A 6024-nucleotide genomic window follows, 5' to 3' on the forward strand; every position below is an offset into this window, starting at 1 on the left:
GATTTGTCAGGACCAGTGAAGGAGGGTCTCTGAAGCCCAATGTGTCTGTTAGATAGTCTTCTACTGCCCTCTTCAGGTGAGTATGAACTCCTTTATTATTTACATGCTAACGACAAAGACAAACTCCCCTAATCATAACACAGAATATGAATTGGTCTCAACAAATATACAGCGATGGGAGAACGTAAAAGACTTTCGAAGCCGAATAAACATGTTGAATTGAACACTTGCTAGAGATCAATCCAGAGAGCAGACACAGAACCGTAGTGTCCATTCACATAGCCTTCTTATTTCCAGCACCATCATATCCACCTAAGGCAGTATAATTATAATGAGGACACCCAGAGTGTGTTCCTAATGACACACCCCTGTACTGTCTGTCTCATTATCTCTGGGCCCGATGGGGAGAAAGGTTGCTATGCTTGCTACTGTTCTTATTGCTGCTTCAGAATGGTCAGAGTCACATGTCACCCCGGCAGAGTAAAATGACATAGAGAATGAGCCCCAAACCACCACAGGCTGCTCTTACTATTATCACCTCCATGGGCATTGAATGTAAGAGCTCTACAAGGACAGATGAGAGTAGAGGTGAGCCATACTCTTAATAGAGATCTCTAGCATGAGTAACACCACAAACCCTGCTCTCATCGTTGCTGCTTGACATTTTCTCTATAGCTTTTTGGACTTTCTGTTCTTCTCAAATGCTTGACTACTTCTTCCTTAATACATACAGTACCAGTCTGAAGTTTGGACACACCTACTCATTCAGGGTTTTTCTTTATTTTTACAATCTTCTACATTGTAGAATAATAGTGAAGACATCAAAACTATTTGTCACGTTCGTTATAAGGATTGGACCAAGGCGCAGCATGCGTACATTCTTATTTATTAAAATAATGAACACTGAACAAACTAACAAAATGACCCGATACAAAGGCGTGCTGACAGGCAACTACACATGGACAAGCTCCCAAAAACACCAAAGGGAAATGGCTACCTAAATATGATCCCCAATCAGAGACAACGATAAACAGCTGCCTCTGATTGGGTACCATATCAGGCCACCATAGACATACAAATCACCTAGATCTACAAAAACCCTGACATACAAAAACCCTAGACAATACAAAAACTAGCGTACCCACCCTAGTCACACCCTGGCCTAACCAAAATATAAAGAAAACAGAGATATCTCAGGTCAGGGCGTGACACTATTAAAAATCTCATATGGAATCATGTAGTAACCAACAAAATGATAAACAAATCAAAACATATTTTATGTTTGAGATTCTTCAAAGTAGCCACCCTTTGCCATGATGACAGCTTTGCACACTCTTGGCATTCTCTCAAGCAGCTTCATGAGGTAGTCACCTAGAATGCATTTCAATTAACAGGTGCGCCTTGTTAATTCATGGAATTTCTTTCCTTATTAATGTGTTTGAGACTATCAGTAGTGTTGTGACAAGGTAGGGGTGGTATACAGAAGATAGCCCTATTTGGTAAAAGACCAAGTACATATTATGGCAAGAACAGCTCAAATAAGCAAAGAGAAACGACAGTCCATCAATACTTTAAGACATGAAGGTCAGTCAATATGGAACATTTCAAAAACCATCAAGCGCTATGATGAACCTGGCTCTCATGAGGACCGCCACATGGAAGGAAGACCCAGAGTTACCTCTGCTGCAGAGGACAAGTTCAATAGAGTTAACTGCACCTCAGATTGCAGCCCAAATGAATGCTTCACAGAGTTCAATAACAGACACATCTCAACATCAACTGTTCAGAGGACACTACGTGAATCAGGCCTTCATGGTCCAATTGCTGCAAAGAAACCTCTACTAAAGGACACCAATAATAAGAAGAGACTTGCTTAGGCCAAGAAACACGAGCAATGGACATTAGACTGGTGGAAATCTGTCCTTTGGTCTGATGAGTCCAAATTCGAGATTTTTAGCTCCAACCGCCGTGTCTTTGTGAGACGCAGAGTAGGTGAACGGATGATCTCTGCACGTGTGGTTCCCACCGTGAAGCATGTAGGAGGAGGTGTGATGGTGCTTTGCTGGTGACACTGTCTGTGATTTATTTAGAATTCAAGGCACACTTAACCAGCATGGCTACCACAGCATTCTGCAGCGATACACCATCCCATCTGGTTTGCGCTTAGTGGGACTATCATTTGTTTTTCAACAGGACAATAACCCAACATGCCTCCAGGCTGTGTAAGGGCTATTTGACCAAGAAGGAGAGTGATGGAGTGCTGCATCAAAAGACCAGGCCTCCACAATCACCAGACCTCCACCCAATTGTGATGGTTTAGGATGAGTTGGACCGCAGAGTGAAGGAAATGCAGCCAACAAGTGTGGGAAATCCTTCAAGACTGTTGGAAAAGCATTCCAGTTGAAACTGGTTGAGAGAATGCCAAGAGTGTGCAAAGCTGTCATCAAGGCAAAGGGTGGCTACTTTGAAGAATCTAAAATATATTTGTTGTTTAACCCTTTTTAAGTTACTACATGATTCCATATGTGTTATTTCATTGTTTTGATGTCTTGACTAGTATTCTACAATGTAGAAAATAGTACAAATAAAGAAAAACCCTGAATGAGTAGGTGTGTCCAAACTTCAGAGTGGTACTGTATATTTTTGAAATGATCTGTGACAAGAACATCTTATTTTTGTATTGCTTACCAAAAAAACTGCATATTGGGGTTATATTTTGTACAATGAGAAAACAATGGAACTCGGCTAGTCTAACGCGAAATGTAGAGTTGGCGTGTGACCATGGATGGCCAGAAGTGGGCAGTAGACTATTTCCCTGTGTTCAGAGGGGAATCCAACCACCTCCTCTCCACCCCCCGTGGTCTGGCTGAGGAATGGGGGGGATGGAGTTTGTGTTGTGGGTGTGATGAAGGGCATGCGGGGGCGGAGGAGCAGGGAATGGGACGCTCCTGCCAGCTGCTCCCCTAACGTGACAGAGACAGGTGCTGACAATTCATCCCTCAGTCAGCCCAGGAACTTCCACAGACAGACACAGAGACACATTCATGGACAGACATTCATTCATCGCACATACCAGGGTTAGCCAACAAACACACCAGCTATTTTCACTCTTGTTATAGGCCTTCTGTACCCACTGGGCACAAAAGTCAATTCAACGTCTATTCAAAGAAATAGAACGTTAGTTCAAAGAAATTGAATTTACATGTTGTGGAAACAACTTTGATTCAACCAGTGTGTACATACTTCAACTTTAACACACTTAAACTGTTACATTAGTTACAATAGTCTGTTTCACACTTTTTCTACAAATCACCTGATTACTTCCATAATAATTCCATTACCCCAAACAAGTAGATTTAAACAACTTTTAAAGCACAGTGTAACTGTGGATCTTGCCTCCCAGAACCATGCTGGAAGGACAGCTTTAGTACATTGGGAAACATGGTGTAATGCAGGGCCGTGCACAGACCTTTCAGGGGACAGGTGCTCAAACTGAAAAAAGGGCATACGCCTATTTGTTTTGTAATTTATCTTCAGAGCTTTTAAATAATAACTTCATAATTTAATATTCATAACTTCTAACTCAAGATATATGGCTGGCTGGCTAGTGGCTTGTGTGGATATTTTAGTATAGACTAGACCTACCTGTGTTGCTGCTGCCGACTGAGGAAGGAGTTGGGTCGGAGGGAGGGTCGTTGATGCAGCCACTCCCCTCTGTCGTTGGAACCTGGACTCAGGTGTAAATGTAACATAGTAAATGTAAATCTGTCTGCCTCCAATTTGTTTGATATTTTACGTTTCGTATGTTATGTATTAATTTGTGGATGTCCATCATCCATTTCGTATGATATATAAGGAATTACAATTCGTACAATATGTTACGAATTTGCAATACGTATGATATATATGCCCACCAACCACCCACCTTTCATTTTTGCTGTCGCTCTTTCTTGCAGTCAAATTACCAAATTGCCCTCTATTTGCCTCATAGGCAGAATGTTATGAATTTTTTCCTAATTAATAAACTTGAAAAAATATATATATATATATTCCAGTGTTTATATGTCAAACGGTGTAGTTATATTTCAGTCTTCTGGGATGTATATAGAGTGTTACATTGGAATGCAAACTCAAAATTGAATAGATTTCAACTCTATATCTGACATGGTACAAGTGTCTTCTTTTTTGTTGTTGTTGCCCATAACCATGAGTGTAAGGTGTTTACTTTTGTTTCCAAGTAGATTTGTTTAAGACTACCAATAAACACTATGTATGACCCTGATTTACCTTGCTGCAGTAAATTAAGTAACCTTCTGTCTTAGTATATAACCATACCAAACGTAACATATGATACTAATTTGACTGTCCCAGATTTACATTTAGTATGTTACATCTAGTCTATGAGACCAGGCTGGTCGTTCTGGTACTCTCTGCTGCACATATCAGCAAATCAGACCGAATATTCATGATGATGTACAGTATATTAAGCGTTAATCAAATGTTATACAACTGGTGGGTCTAATGCTGATTGGTTAAAACCACATTCCAGCTGGTGTCTATTCCACAAGTTACCACCGGCTAAATCTACAACGTTAAAATGCCTATTTACTCTGATCCATCTGATTGCGCAATCCACTGTCTCATCCAGCCCAGGCAGGGAAGTTATCAACTTGATCTCAACTATAAAAATAATCTAGACATTCTATCAAATTTCTTTTAGACTAACTTTTAGTTTTCAACAGTGGATATTTGTATAAACCTTACTGTCTGTCTCTCCAACATTTGCAACATTGTTTCAATTTTCAAATTCCATCTCCAGCTGTCCCATAGTAATGAATGTGTCGAGAGTCGGGATGAGACAGACAGGCAGGCAGCATTTCTCAGCCAGTCGAAATCATGAATCAGCTGGCATAATGTTTATGAATATATACAAAGAAATGTCAATTGAAAAAAGGTCAAGCGAAACAAAGTGCAGCTAGTTAGCAGTCTTTCCAGCTTCAGTTTGAACTGATTGTGTTAGTTGTGTTGATGGCTAGCTCCTCTGAACAACTGACGAGAGAGCATATGTTCTATGCCAGGCACGAACAACTGGGTCACGTCCATAGATACAGAACAAAAAGACTGAACGACTGGGTCGTGTCTCTAGCAACCAAACCGATAGAACAAATGACCAGCCGGCTTGGGTAGCAGTGGGTGGGGGTTACGAACTTTACAATGCCACAACGATTTGTGGGCAATGGGTTCAGAACAACAAAGACAAAACTTTATACGAAAAAATTAGACCACCACCCAAAAGGATGAGTGTGAGGACAAGAGGGCATGTGCTGGGCACAGGTTGACTACTATCTGTGCAAGTGCCTGGTGTAAAGGTATAATGTGTTTACTCCCAGCTACTCATTTTAACGTCTGACCCTAGAGAACACTCAGAGACAGCGGTGATGAACATTGAGAGTAGCGTAGAGAACAGTCTGGTTTTCAGATCCTCCGCGGCTCCCCCTGTTCTCCCCTCAGTCTCCCCTCTCCTCACCTCTGGCCGCCTCATATCAATCAGCAGTCAGCACAGAGGGTGAAAAACAGAGATCAGTAAGTGAGCAGCACTCTCTGAGGAGAAAAACAAGTCTGGACTGGGTGAGAGGCCTAGCTTCACATCTCCACAAACTTAACACTACCTCCTCCTCTCTGCTCTTTAAAGACTCTTCAGAACAGCAGAGTCAGGCACCCTTCAAGGATGCATTTTGAGAGATACAGCACATTGAAAGATTCCCCACTGCCTTAAAAGAAGTGCCATACTGTAATGCACAGAGAGCAGTAAGATCTTCTTCACCCGCTGTTTTGACATGGTGTTCCAAACAGCTGAAGATGAAAGGGTGTTGGGAAAATGGTCTGTATTTCTGAGGACCCAACATACACATAACAGAACTGCATGGGCAGTAAAGGTTCCATATGCACCCTTAGGACATGTAATTACCTCCAACTGGGCAATAGGCTTGTGTCTGTGCCAGAGTTAGTGAAAAGCAAATGACC

This window comes from Oncorhynchus tshawytscha, linkage group LG04, assembly GCF_018296145.1.
Source record: "Oncorhynchus tshawytscha isolate Ot180627B linkage group LG04, Otsh_v2.0, whole genome shotgun sequence".
In the NCBI taxonomy this organism is placed as follows: domain Eukaryota; kingdom Metazoa; phylum Chordata; class Actinopteri; order Salmoniformes; family Salmonidae; genus Oncorhynchus; species Oncorhynchus tshawytscha.